The sequence below is a fragment of the Suricata suricatta genome, chromosome 13, assembly GCF_006229205.1.
Source record: "Suricata suricatta isolate VVHF042 chromosome 13, meerkat_22Aug2017_6uvM2_HiC, whole genome shotgun sequence".
Classification (NCBI taxonomy): Eukaryota; Metazoa; Chordata; class Mammalia; order Carnivora; family Herpestidae; genus Suricata; species Suricata suricatta.
In genome coordinates, this window is record NC_043712.1 from 68,169,134 (window position 1) to 68,183,895 (window position 14,762).

Consider the following 14,762-nt stretch of genomic DNA (forward strand, 5'->3'; position numbering starts at 1 on the left):
GACCTCATAAAATATTTTAAAACATATTTCAAGGCTTTTTTTTTTTTAAAAAAGGAAAGGAACAATACTCTGTCATGTGCTTATTTCTTCCCCTTTTCTTTCTTTTGAGAAATAAGTCATGAAGATTTCATAGTTATTTAAATAGCTAAGGCTGCTTTTTTTTTTTTATCATCTCTTTCAAATTTAAGACATGGTTTGGGTCCAGCCAACTGCTACATTTTGGGGTTGGCCAATAATAAAACACTCCTCTTCCCACTTTGACTGAACAAAGGTGAGAGTCAGAATTCCTTGGAAAACCAACAACAGCAAAATAATACTCCCAAGGAGGCTGAGTGCCTCCTTCACTTTCTCTGCATGGCTCATAAAACTATAGCACTGACTAATGGAGAGCAGCCATAAAACACACTGTTATCAGGGTAACAAATAGCAGAGTGGAAAATTAGAGATAAAGACAAATGTCCAGAAATGCTCTTTGATGACTGAAAGTTAAGATTCCAGCAAGTTAGCCTTTCCAAAGCATTCAATGCTATATTTCTATTAAAAATTACAACCTCAACTCCAGCAAAAGTGCCCACCACTATTTCGTATCATGGTTGCTTTCTGTCTAGAATGAAGTCTACCTGGGCATATTTATTAAACTAAGGTTCTCCCACAAAGGAATTTGCAACTCCTAAAAGAAGACTGATTCTTACTGTGTTTTTGCATGAAGGGTTGGTTTGTAGTCACAGACATATTTTTCATTAGGTTGGGAAAATTAAATCCAGCACCAACAAGGTGCATTCTTAATTCTTTCTCTAAGAATGGCTTTAAGCAGTGTCTGCCTGAGCTGAGTAAAGAAGGTAGAAAAGAGTAGATTTTCATCTGTTTTCATGAGGGTAAGACACTGCTGGTAAGTGGGTGAGAATTCAGAGCTTCATTGGCTTAATGAGCCCGGTTGTGAAAGACCCAAGGTGCCTTTGACTCTAAAGTAGAAAAGGAATTATTGGAATATACCTCTTGTTGGTATTAACCTGTGGAATACGAGGCTTTTAAGCTGCCATTGCTCTCAGAGATTTAGCTTAGAACGAAGAAGTTATATTTTATAAATCAGGCACAGCTTGCTGGAGAAAACAATGATAAAGAAAAGCATTACCTAATCATCTACATCAGGTCTATGGTAAACTAATCAAATCAAGCTAATGATGACAACTCTTGGGTTAAAGAGTCAGGAACAACTGTATTTGAAAAGTTCCCAGCTTACTATATATTTAATGTTTCCCAACATACATTTGATCAAACCCAGCATCACTGGATTTGATTATTTCATGGTGATTCTTGGTTTATTTTAATCCTTCGTTTAATCTGCAAATGTAATATGGGTATCTACAAAGTTTTAGGTGTTTTACTATCCCTGTCCACTTGGAATTCATTGTCTAGTAGGAGGGACAGCATGTAAAACATGCTCTCAATGGCTTATAACATGGTAATCCTATAGCTGACACACGAGAACAGACCGGACCGGCAGTGCTATCTGGGAAGACCTCATGTCTGTGTGAACTGGGTCTTGAAGAACAAATAGGATTTTGTATGGAAATGGAGCCAATGGCCAAGGGGCGAAAACACAAAAGCACACTTTTCTTGAGCGATGAAAGAGCTGCCTGTGATTAGGCCACTTCCTCTCTTCTTAGCAAACTGAACAGTAGCTATTGGCCTGGGCTTCAGTCACCGAAATTTCAGCTTTCAACTTAACAGGTAAATAATGTTACATCTAACAAGAGGATTAAACCATTTTCCTAACTCTGATAGATTTCTTTTTTCTTATTGGACATGGAACCACAGAAATAGAAGTGACCTTCTGCTTTCTTTGACCCATGTTTTCGGGAGATGCTCTCCTGCATGGTTTTATCTTATCCCCTAACTGCCCAGCATCTCCCTTCCCCACCCAGTGGTGCTTCTTCACTCTTCATTGTTTGTACTTAAAGAAAGTGTTAAAGAAAATGCCAGGGCAAGAAGAAAGTGCATTGACAGCTAATGGGGATTTTTTTTTTCTTTAAATTGGGAAAGTGCTCTTCAATTCTAACCCTTTGACACAAAGGACAGTGGTGAAGATCAAATGGGGTGGCACCCTTGAAGCATTATGCATTCCATAAAGCACCATATAGACAGACAGAAGGGATTATCGTATTGTAACAAATATTTTGAAGAAAACAAATGCCCAGTTTGGCGATGCTGTTCCCCCAAAGGCTCACTTGCCGATTATAGACATAGTCTTCATTTGTTACGCTAAGTCAGCACCCTCTGCTGTGACTTTCCTTGCATCCCCCTGGGAATGCCATCTTTTAAAACTACTGTTATACCATGTCATGTTGCTGCAGACCCCTGGCTGCCTCCCTTTCTCTACCTGGAAGGTTAATCAAACATAAGCATTTTCTCATTCTGTAGCAGGCATCCTGGGGGCATACAATTTGGGATTAGTGACTGACCCTGCTGTTCATCCTGACAGCACACACTCCAGACTGCATTCTCCTTTTAATAAGCAGAGCCGGTAGGAGAAAAGGCAAGAGTCATTAACTGAAAGTTAACTGAGGATTGAAACACAGCACCCTCTGCTTCTAAGAAGCTCCTCTGAAAGGAAACCCTTTGTCCCCAGGAACCATATAACAGTGTCTCTAAGGATTTCATGATAATTTGTCTTGACCTTTAGCAAAAGGAAATCTTATACAATGGTTGGGTCACATATATTTTCTTGGTCACTTACCTGTTATTATATTTCTGGCATTGTTGGGAAGAATGGGCTTAGAAGAGTGAGAATGGCTTATGCAATAAGCTTTTTTTTTCATGGAGTAGCAAGACACACTCAGAATGTAAGGATTAAGCATAACAGCCTAGCAGGCAGTTGTCAGTGATTCATATATGAAACCTTCCTCATTGGGCCTCAAGTGCGATGGAAAAATATTCCTGTGAGAGCCCCCTTCCCTTCTGTTTATTGCATTCCTTGCCTTCTTGTTCTAGTGTCATGGGCTCACATGCCCCCTCCATCTTGCAGTCTTGGGTTCTTGTAGAAATGACACTGTGTATGGGCACAAATTTGAAGGACTAGAGTTTATTTTTAAGCTTCTTACTACGCAAATGTTCTTACTCCCCAACTATTAGGCTATGTTTTCCTACATTTTTTTTAGATTGATTTTAATTCATCAGAGTGATTAATTTTATCACATAAATGTGGGCAAACTATGTTATTTATGGTGTGAACTAAAGAAAATATTTCCAAAGAATTCAGGTTTATCATGGTCAATAGCTAGAGGTATAGACAAATTCTGATCGTGCAGGTGGCTGGGATATGGAGGGCAGGGCTGCCGTGTATGCTTGTGAGGTTTGTGCACTGAGCAATTTCAGGGCACCCTCTGGAGTTGTGCAGTGTATTACCTGCAGAGATATCCAAGCTATCCGTGGGTAGTGAGCCTGTATACCCTTGTTTGTTGGGAAAAGGAGCACATTAAAGAGAAATCCTTTGACTACCATCTCTATGTTCTCTGTCTTATGGCTTCATCAGACATCTTTTCATCACAATGCAAAGAGAACCATGATAACATAATGCTATATGGGAATGACTGGAAAGGTGTCTTTTTGAAGATTGTGCTTTGAGGTAGTATGGTAGGCAGAGACTACAAAGATATCCATACCCTAATCCTTGGAACCTCTGAATGTTACTGGAAATGTGATTAAGTTAAGAACCTTGAGAGGGGGAGGTTTAGCTGCTGGATTATCTGGGTCTGGTTGGGCCTAATGTGATCGCATGGGTTCTTTAAAGTACTTCTCCCAGCTGTGCTCAGAGAGATGTGGTGACAGTGGAGGAGTGAGAGACACAATATTTCTGGATTTAAATGGAGGAAAGGGCCTTGAACCAAGGAATGCCGCAGGACTCCAGGAGCTGGAAAAGGCCAGGAAATGGATTCTGCCCTAGAACTTCCAAAAGGAATGCAGCTCTGCTGATGTCTTGATTTTAGCCCAGTGAGGCCCCTTGTCAGACTTCTAACCTACAGGGCTGTAAGACAATAAATAGGTTTTGTTTTAAGCCACTAGTTCTGTGACAATTTATAATAGCAGCAATAGAGGATAATACAGGTAGCTACTCTCCATCTTTTCTACCCTCTCATATCTCCCCTGGCCCTCCATAGGCTTCTGCCAATGATTAACTGAGCTTATATGTTTGGAGCAAGAAAGGGAATGGTTTAGAGCAGGGGACAGTGAACTGTAGGGGCCAGATAGTATATTCAGCCATTGTAGCAGTGAAACAGCCTTAGACATTATGTAAATGAATATGTGTGAGTGTGTTCCAATAAAACTTTATTCACAAACACATAAGGTTCACCCATGGGCAGTAAATAACTTGCCAACTCCTATTTAGAGCCTTGCTACTCAAATTTGATCCCCACACCACCTAGATCTCCAGGGAACTTGTTAGAAATGCAGACTCTCAGGCCGTACTCCAGACCTACTGAATCAGACCTATTGAATTTTAACAAAATCCCCATGTGATTCACATCATTACTCTTAAGCAGCATCGCTTTAGAGATTTATTGTTCTAGGGATGAAGCAAAATTCTCAGACTATTATTATTATCAACATCCTGTTATCAGCTGTAGAATACCACTAGAGTAAGGAAAATAAGTTCAAGACTTTAAAGAAATCATACAAGCATTTATTAAATACCTATTATGTGCAGGGTACTTTTGAATACATTATTCTGTTTAATCCTTACAACAACTTTTCATGTCCCCTGTTTCTATAGATAATGAGAATAGTGAAGCTTGTCCTTGGTCTCTGATGAGTGAAAGAACAGAGATCCAAAGTTCAGTTGCTTGGACTCAAAAACTCGCTTTTTATACCATACTATATCAAAGTGACTTTTTCCAGACCCTATTTAATACCTCCAAATAAAGTAGCTTGGGGCTTTAAAAATTCCTAAAACATGTGAGGTCTAGACAAAAATGACATCACTGGAACTTTGGATAGGTATGGTGCACTTCATCCTATATTTATAAAATTTTTCAAGACAGTATACTTTTTTTTTGTCTCTCTCATTATGAACTGAAAGATTCCTGGATGACATTCTATTGGGCAGACTCGACCATTTAATTAGCGTCAGCAAAGTAGGAACTCTTGTGGCCTATGATTTTGAGGTTAATGATAATAGTTGTTATTTTTGATTTATAAAACATTCCCGTAGCTAAACTTCTGGGCACAGTTACCAAATGGATATGCAGCTAATTAATTCCCAGCCACTTCAGTCCCAGCTCTGTACCCCTCCAGCCAGCCTCTTCACATCCATCAAAGGACTGTCTGGTGGAACAGATGGTCTTAGCACACAGCCCTGTAGGACAGCTTTGGGGGAAAGGAATGGGAGAGGGATTTTCAAACTATGCACTTCCCATGGAAACACTAAAACAATATGATCTTAAGATCTAAATTCTATAAACTTGGAGACTACTGCTTCTTCTAAGACACAAGCAAGGATGGTATCAAATGTGCCCAGGGCATAGAAACTTAGTGCTCAGGCAGAAAAATGGAAAGCAGATTTGAGTTTTAGGAGGACTATGGAGATTGGATTCTCACATAAATGAAAGACTTTTGTATTTTCACTGCCTTGTAGAGGACTCCTTCCTTTCTGGCTCATGTTACAAGTTGGAAAATCCTAATTGGCCTGGAATGGAGCAAATGGGATTGTTTATAACAACAAGTTAAAGAAGACTCCTTCTTGCACCAAGGGGCTCATTGTTATTTCTATCTCCTGTGGTGACCTAATCTTCAGTAACTGTAACACTTTCAGAGCTGGACCCCCTCAAACTCCTTGCTCTGGAATCTCTCCTTTCTAGATTCAGTGGGTGTCTCCCACCTGGCCAAAGCAAACCCAAGCTTCTGTATTTGGCAGGTAGCTACTTTTTGTTAAAGGGCAAGCTCACTGAGGACCAGGATGTTAGAAATCAAATTGTGGTCTCTAGATGGCACTCTAGCTCTGCTAAATTTGACTATTCCCCAGTCTTGGGTGAATTGCTAGAGCCACAGCTAAAACTAAAAACTGACCAAGAAAAATCTATGGAGATGGCATAACAAGATTCAGATATTAGTTTTCGGTTGATGGCAAAAAGAAGGTTGGGTTTGAACACCAAGTTGAAACAAATACCTGTCCATGAACATGCTAAAAATAATGTTTGGCAGTCCTAATTTGTACAGAATTTAAAAGTGATACTTATGGGCAGCTCTACCGTGGAATGAATGACTGAAATATAGAGAAATGTATGAAATAGTATTCTATACCAGAATGGCATAAATCTGGCCAAATTACTAGACCTCCTTACATACTGCCTAGTTATGTAGAAATCATTTAGTGAATAAAATCTCAGTGGGATAGTTAGTTTGATCAAGAGCATTCCACGATTTCTTGAAAAATCTCAACAAGAAGGAATGGCCATTTACATTAGTTATTACTAAAACTTTTGAGGGATCCATGTTTCAAATTGTTGCCCTGGCCTTGTGTAGATGGAGCTGATGAGTTCAGGGTTGAGTTTGGTCTGTGGGCTTAGCTGAGCATTAGAGAATTCAGATCTGGAAGAGATCTTAGGGGTTATTTTTGTCTCACCTTATTGTACAGACAGCAGAGCCAAGACCTAGACACTACACAAGGACCAAGGACTTAGTGCTTGAGCTGGCTTCCAGATGATTCCAGATGGAGATTGGACTTGGGACAGAATATGGTCTTGTGTGCAGATTACCTCCAGTCATATGCAACTGTTATGCGTCAAAAGCAGCTCTCTACTGAGTGCAAATAGTGATAATGTGTAAAGTGATTTTCATCTATTCTATTCATTTAAAATATGCTTCTGAGAATTTAAAAATACAGATGCGAGTAAGTGCTTTGTTTTTGTAATAATTCTGACAGGCATCCATGAAGTGCCTTACAAAAGGCAATGGAACAGGAAGACTGGAATATATGAGGTAAGTTTATTGTGGGAGGCGGACTGGCTCTCCTTGTCTCAGTATTTCCACCTGTAAAATGGTAATAATAAAGTCATTCCTGCCAATTTGATAAGAATATTGTGAGGTTCAAATAATATGAGATATGAGGGGAGTAGATACACTTTGTAGAGAGTTATACAAAGATACTAACATCTAAAATAGGTACTTTGAATCATAAAGTAAAGCATGGTAAAAAATATAAACTATAATTTTTCTTTATAAAACTTGGTTAAGTGAAAGAAGCCAGATGCAAAAGGTCACATATTATATTATTCAATTTATTTGAAATATCCAGAATAGGATATCAATCAATTCAGGAAGCAAATTGGTATTTGCCAAGGGCTGAAGGAAGAAGATGGGGAGTGACTGCTTAAGGGGTGTGGGATTTCCTTTCTGGGGTGATGAGATTGTTTGGGAGCTAAATAAAGATTGTGGTCACTTAACACTGTGAACGTAGTAAATGCCTCTGAAATCTTCACTTAAAATGATTAATTTGACGTATGTGAATTAATGAATCAAAGACTTGGGTGTTGAGGGAGATGATAAGAGAAAGGATTATGCCAGGGCTATTGGTCCAGATGATTTTGTAAATGAAATCTCAGATTAATAGGTCCCTTATAAAAGCATGTTTGTAAAGTTTACTTTTAGTTGCTGTTAGTGTTTGAGTATCTCCATGAAGCGAGGTCCAGCAAATTCTGTCTGTGCCATGCCATTGGGCAGCTTCCAAGGATAACATGTTCAGTGGCCCCCACAGATGCTTAGAAATAAGCCTGTTGGCCCCTCCAATCCTACTAACCAGTTGCTATGAGAACTGTTTAAGACAAGAGATTTGGGGAAGAAAACAGTGTCTTAGTTCTCTTCATCCTATACTTGACAGTTTACAACAGCTAGAAATTATACTTTTGCTTGAGATGGTTTCAGATGCTGATATTTTTTTCCATGGTTGGCAAATCTTGCCTTTCGTGTATTTAACTTTTCTCAGTAGACCTTTTCTCTGAGCTTCAAAGAGAATTACTGTTTCATGGTATCAATTTTCTCACTGTAGGATATTGCCTTCTGATCTTTCTAAGGGCCCTGCTTCTATTCCAAACCTATGGAGTATTTTCAAAGGTTGTCAATATCAAGATGTTTTTCCCTTCATTTAGAGAACAAATATTAAGAAGTGATTAGCCAATGTTTCTATTTGTACGTGAATAACAGAGTATTACGTATATGATTTGAGGTGCAAAATTTCAAAGAATGACTTATCTGATATTTTCCATGAATCATGTTAGACTGGCAAAAAATTAGCTAAAGGAAAACAAAAAAACACAAAACCTAGCTTATATTGGATATCATAGGATCACAGGATCTTAATGCTCCTGTGGACTTTTCTATACATCCTTTCAACCAATCATGTGATGTTTGAATATAACTCATCAAGTGTCTATCAGAGTGTTGTCTGCCCTAAGCTTGATGGGAACTATTTGAATCTTAGGAAATTCTTCCCTCAATTGAGCCAAGTTTTATCACTTTACAACTTTTACTACCTAGGGCTGGCTACGTCACTTGGAAACATTCAGGACAAGTCAAATTTGTCTTCCACATGATGGATTTTAAATAAGAAGCAGCAGCTAAATGTTTTTCATGTTATTGTAGGCTAAACATATACAGTTCTTTTGGCTGACTGGTGCAAAGCTTGAAATTACATTGTTATCTTGTTATTATACTGTGTAGACTTAAGTTCACTCTTAATCCTATGAGAATTTGGTACCCAGAACCAAATACATTTTCTCATGTGTATCTAAAGCACAGAGAGCAACAGCCACAAGCTTGAAGTTTTGGAGATTTAGAGACATTTCAACATTTTTTAATGATAGAAAAGGAAAACATTTTTTTAATTTAGCCATTTCAGCACAGGATCTGTGATACAATATACTTATATGTATGCATTCAAATGAGCATATTCCATTTTGTAAAATGATTGGTTCCCATTATGTATCCATCATTACAATATTTATTGGTGGATGATCTAGGTGATTGAAATCACAGGTCTTGAAAAATGTACAAGGCAAAGCAAACAAGCAAATACACCTAAATTCATGGTGTCCTGTTAAGTGAACATTTTCATGACCAATAAGAGTCCTGTTTTTTTATAGTTCTGCAAGAAGCTGACTTGGCCATACAGGACATGTATAGCTTCCACCTAAAGTGGTTCCCAAACTGTGTACAGATGTCTGTAGTAAAACCTGCGTACCTGGTAATCATACAATTTAGTGTCTATGTGGATGAAAATATCACCTGGAAAGAAGTGGAGGTCAGGGAAACAACTTTCAGAAAATGATAACCCTGGATGCTTTGAAGATAGACTGACTACCCTACTCAATGCAGTAGGAGGTCAGTGGCTTGAAAGATAGGAGCAGACGAGTTTTCTTGTCTCCAGAAGCCTGCTCTGTTTTGACATCTGTTCCTGGAATCTTGAGGCAGATCTGACTCTTCAGAGTTGGGTCTTTCAAATGACTTTCCCTGTAGGTATTGATCTGCCAGGCTCCCGTTGTCCTTCACCTGATGGAACAGCTCTGCTTCCGTTTCGTGTCCGTTGAAAGTTGTTTTTTCCCCCAGAGAAAGACTTTGAGTAATGTTAGCTGGGAAAACTTCATAGAGTCAGGGTTTTCACCATATCACTAATTTAATTTGTTTTTATCCTGAATCCTATTCACTTCCAAAAGCTATCTGAGACCTTTAATGTCTACAAAAACCTTATTTTACAAAAGGAAAAAGAAATGCATAAGAATTCTGCAAACCTAAATGTCCTTGATTCAGTTTTCATTGCATCTCACTCTGAAAGCAAAGATGTAAAACATACATTTAAATCCTTCTTAGAGAAGGTTAGGATTTTCTGATGTGGGGGCGTGTTTGCTCACTGTGAGGCCCAGCCCTCAGGAAGTCCAGAGGGTCCAAACTGGTTCAAATGAAGTTCAAACTTTGAAAATAAATAAATAGTTAAAGACGACCCAATATCTGCTTTTTCCCCTTCTTGCCTTTCCCCAACTCTTTCTTCCTTTGTTTCACCACCTTTCATAGACAAATCATGAGATTGTGGCCTTGAACTGATCTACTTAGGAAATAACAGCTGAGCCTGAAATAATAGCGAATTTCTGAAAAGAGCCAGGGGTAGATAGGTGTAATTTGGCCCACTGGGGAGATTGGGGCATTAAGTCAAATGAAAATATTGAACACATATGCAGAATAATGGGCAAAGGCGTTCTCCTCACAGTGGCCCAACAGCAAAAACATTCCTATCACTGCTTCATCTTGAATTGGGCCCGTGTGGCTGTCATAGACCGTGCATCTGTTTAACATCAACAGAAAACAAATAGAAGTGCTGTCTTCCCTTCCAGTTTCAAACAGATAAAGACATTTAATCCAGAAATGGCAGTCTCATAAGTGCTTTCTTGTAGGGAAAAATTCTGAAGGAGTCTCTTTCTCCAGGAGCAGCTGGAAGGAGACTTTGAAGTAGGAATCCCACCCCACCCCCACCCACTCACCCATGTCCGTTTATTTTGGACATGCTACAGTAAATCCTCCTGGAGACATGTGCTGCTCATGTTTCATGTTGGAGCAAACACAGCTTCCGTTTGTTTGGTGATATTCCTCCTGACCGCTGACCCTTGGATCTGCACTGCCCTTTAAAAGAAAGGGGCTCTGTAGGGTGATTTGTTTGTGTTTACCGGTGTGTGGCAAGGCTTGTTTCTGACCAGAAACCCACTCTGTTTGGAGAGTAGGGCTTCCACTGAGTAAGCCTGACCACAGGCAGTGAAGTATGTTGTAGCTATGGAGCTTCAAGACCAGGGAAGGGCCAACTGAAGAGGCCTCCTGTGTCGGCGAGCCTTTTGGGGACAGTCTTGGGAAACTGCTGTTGTTTACACAGCTTCCCAGACTTGTTGCCAATTGAATGCCTGGAATGTCAGAAAGAATATCTTTATCTGTAACATGGCAGGTTATACATACGAAGTGGTTAGGATGGCTAAGCCTGTTCTCTCCCAATCTCTACTCCGGAACAATTGCTTAGCTTTCTGAATGTGCAGGGCTAAGATTCCCAGACTCTGCTTCCACTGTGAACACAGTGGCTTTAATCTCCTGGGAGGCTCAGGTGAGGCACTTGTCTTCCAGGATAAACCTGCCTACCTGGGGGTGAGGAAAGGCCATCTGCTGGGTGATGTGAGTACGCCTGGTGCCTTGCAGTTCCTTTGTGCTCCCACTCACCTGAAGTTCAAGTCTGATTAAAAATAAGAAACCAGGCAAAATAACATTTGTAATGGATAATAGCTGTTAATATATGAATAGGCTGTGTCACACCTATGCTTACAGTATGGAGAGGAAGTGAAATGATAATACTAAATAAAACAGCAGGTAGGTAGCAGAGAGAGGCAGAAACTGAAGAAGCTGTTGTTTTGCAATGAGTTTCAGAATCAGGAAACTGCTCATATACATATTGAATAGAATCAAATTCCATTCTCTAGGCTGGTATATAAAAGTCCAAGGTCTGAAAAGCACATGGGATCTACCTTTAAGTCTCCTATTCTGTACAGCTAAGCCCTTATTATGTGGATGCTATGTTAATACTCTACCCATACATCAGGTATAGAGCGCAGGGATGCAGAAGGAAAACACGCCTGAATTAAGCCACCTCTGTGTGATGGTATGTTAATACCATACCCTCAAACCAGATATGGCAAGCTAAGAGTGAGTGGCAAATAGCCTGAATTAAGCCACATCAGTGTGGAGACCCTTTCACTGCTATCTCTGTATTCATGTACTGGATGTCTAAGAACGCAGTGGGAAATACCATGCATTTTTCATGGTGCTTCAGACATTGCTATGGCCAAAGTTCTACCTGAAGCTAAATAAGGAAACATTCGAATTTCCTTTTTTTTTTTCCAGCTCAAATACAGTAGTTATTTCAGAGGGCACTGAGAAGGAGGGCAGGTATATTTGCATTATGCCTGTGGATCCGTTGCCACGCATGCCATCTTGCTGTTGACACAGGAGCCAATTCTGCCTGGCAGTAACAGACATCAAAGCCCCCTCAGGGAATAGCAGCCCCAAATTTGGAAGAGGACTTTTATAATTTCCAACCATTTCATTATGGCATTAAGGTGCATTAATCGCTTCATAGCCATGTGGATATAGGGCTATATTATTCATTGACTTAAGTTGACAACTTCCTTTTTGCTAAAGCTAGTTAGGAAAAAGCACTTCAAATGGGTTCCTAATGATCTCATAAACACTGTATTTCTTCTGATTGCTAAGTAGCTTCCTTTCCTTTCTTCTCTCTCTAATTCTCAGCTTCCAGTTCCTCTTCATTATGGTTATGAACAGCTGAACTTAGGCTCTGAAGTGCTATTTTCCCAGTCTCCTCAGAAACATGAAGACTTTTCAGTGATTATGGACAGAAGGATGAATTGTCACAGAGCTGGTGGGAGCCAGGAATGACTTGGGCTCTAACTAAAATTGAGACATTTCTCTTTCAACCAATGGCAGGCAATTTTCTTAGTAAACATGTCAATGGTGCTGTGTCTCCTCAAAGAGGCAGTGAAACAAAATTACTTGAAAACTTCAAGTTTTTGATTTAACAAATAGCTATTATAAACCAGAAAGAAACTCAAACACTACATCCGCATTAATATAGGCATATATTTGAAAGCCAATATATCTGTTGTTTTAAATCCCTGAATGCTAATATATCAAGTATCCTACCTTGATACTCTGATCGAGTGGGTAGAAACCTATTGTTAAAGACTCTCTTGATGACGTGGAATGGGCGTACTGTTTGATCAAAATGGCAGATAAACCACAAAGAGAAAGATGACCTTGGTTAGGTCTGCTCACCAAACTAAATTAGCAGGACTGTAAGAGTTAGGAAGCATGGCCACTTTAAGACACTTATGTTTTTTTTCTTTGCAAATATAATTAAGAATGCAATTAGTATGAAGAGGATGGTGTCCATTTTATTACAAGTGTTTCCCATATACCTTTGTAAGAAGTTATTTTTCTAAAAAAAACACACTTTCTGCCAACTTGCTATAATATTTTGATATTTACACAGAAGCTACTAAGGATTAAGTGTTTTCCAAGAACTTAGCATTTCCTGTTGGAGTTTTAGACGATCCTTTCTAACAGCTGTGGACAGAAACCCAACTACTGCTGCTGTAAATGACCTCCAGTGTTTAGAATCTAAAGAGCAAACAAACCACTAAGAAGCACAGTTCTGGACAGAGCATGAGTTTTGCCATGTTTTGCCTTCTCGTAACAATTTACTGGAAATTAATTTGGTAGTCACCCAACCCTTAGCTGTTCTAGAAACTGTAAGTATAATGCAACCAGCACTTCCCAGGACTTAAACACACACACACACACACACAATTGGATGCTAATAAAAGAGAGGAGAGATCAGTTTAAATTTAAAATTATATACTTCATTTTTTTTTCCTCCTGAATGTTTGTTTTACCTTTCAGGTCACTGGTTTCCATAAATTCCCTGTATCTTAGCAGTATAAAGGATATTTTTAAACACAGCTCTTATGCTGGAGTGTACATTAAATATTTGTTCAGCTGATTAAAACAGTTCTACATTTATTTAATGTTTGAACAGTAAACAGTTTATTGAAAACTGAAATGTCTTTTTATACATAACGTACGCTCACACAGGCACACCTCTCAGAAGAGGGGCTTCTCTTAGGAGGGTTCTTACCGCCCATGACTGCGTATAGACAGCTCTGGGATAAGGCCCGTTTTCAGACACAGTCCTCTCCAGGGAGAGCTGAGCCTTCTGGTGGGCCTGGGCCTGGTCTAGGGTGGGCAGTCATCTTGTGTGGGAAGAAGCAGACTTAATGGCGTTTTGAGTGGCTTAAAACTGAGAAAAGAGTTTTGTGCTGAGAGAAACATTTATCTTAGCGGGGGAAGCACATATATGGTCTTGGTTATTAAAGACAGTGCAGACATGCCTCAGTAGTAGCATTCTCGGCCCCTTACCCTGATTTGTTGAAACAAAGATATTTTGACCTCAGAAAAACTGGGAAAGGCTGAGATTACTCTAAAGAATGACAAACAAATGGAAGATAAACCTTGCAGCAATGCCTTTGTTTTATCATCTGTGGAGCCTGAGTGAACCAGAAAGGAAATAGTCACGCTGTTTCTGTTAGCTTCTTCAATCACCTGTCACAAGGAGATTGTATGTGTTACCCTATAAAGTCTCACCATATCTCTGGTCAAAAAGGTGTGTATATGTACTTGGTACATTTCTGTTATCAAGCCTGGTGCTCTGCAGTACACTGGTTATATAAATCTGCTTGCTTTTACCATATATAAACTGCCAACTTTGAGGGTTAGAATGTAATGTTTTAAAATTACTTAATATTATCAACTACATACTGAGCAAAATGTAACCTTCTCGCTGGTTACTCTGAGTGTTTTAAGATCATGCAACACTTCCGGTTCTGTATTCTGAGCAATATTATTATAACATCAGCTTGAAAATTTATAAGTAAATGAAGCTGTCCTTTTAGAAATAGACAAACATGTATATTAGGATGATTATCAGTTTATTATGTGATAGCACATTTTAAACAATGTAATTGAGCTAGAGGCCCATTAATGGAGAAACATTTAAAGTATGAGTCACAAATAAAAGTGGAGTATTATGCAGTGCTTAAAAGGAATGAAGTGGATTAGCCTTTACTAACATAAAGGCACAATGAAGACAGTTTTAATGAAAAAAAGGCAAA

The 14,762-nt window shown here is 39.1% G+C and overlaps 1 long non-coding RNA gene across 1 annotated transcript; it reads left to right on the forward strand.

Annotated features, from left to right (window-relative positions):
• Nucleotides 1-3,563: 3,563 nt before the first annotated feature.
• LOC115276910 lies at nucleotides 3,564-12,408 on the forward strand. The gene is made up of 3 exons (XR_003902121.1): nucleotides 3,564-3,625; nucleotides 6,920-6,975; nucleotides 12,325-12,408. It is a non-coding gene; the product is annotated as an uncharacterized LOC115276910 (long non-coding RNA).
• Nucleotides 12,409-14,762: the final 2,354 nt, after the last annotated feature.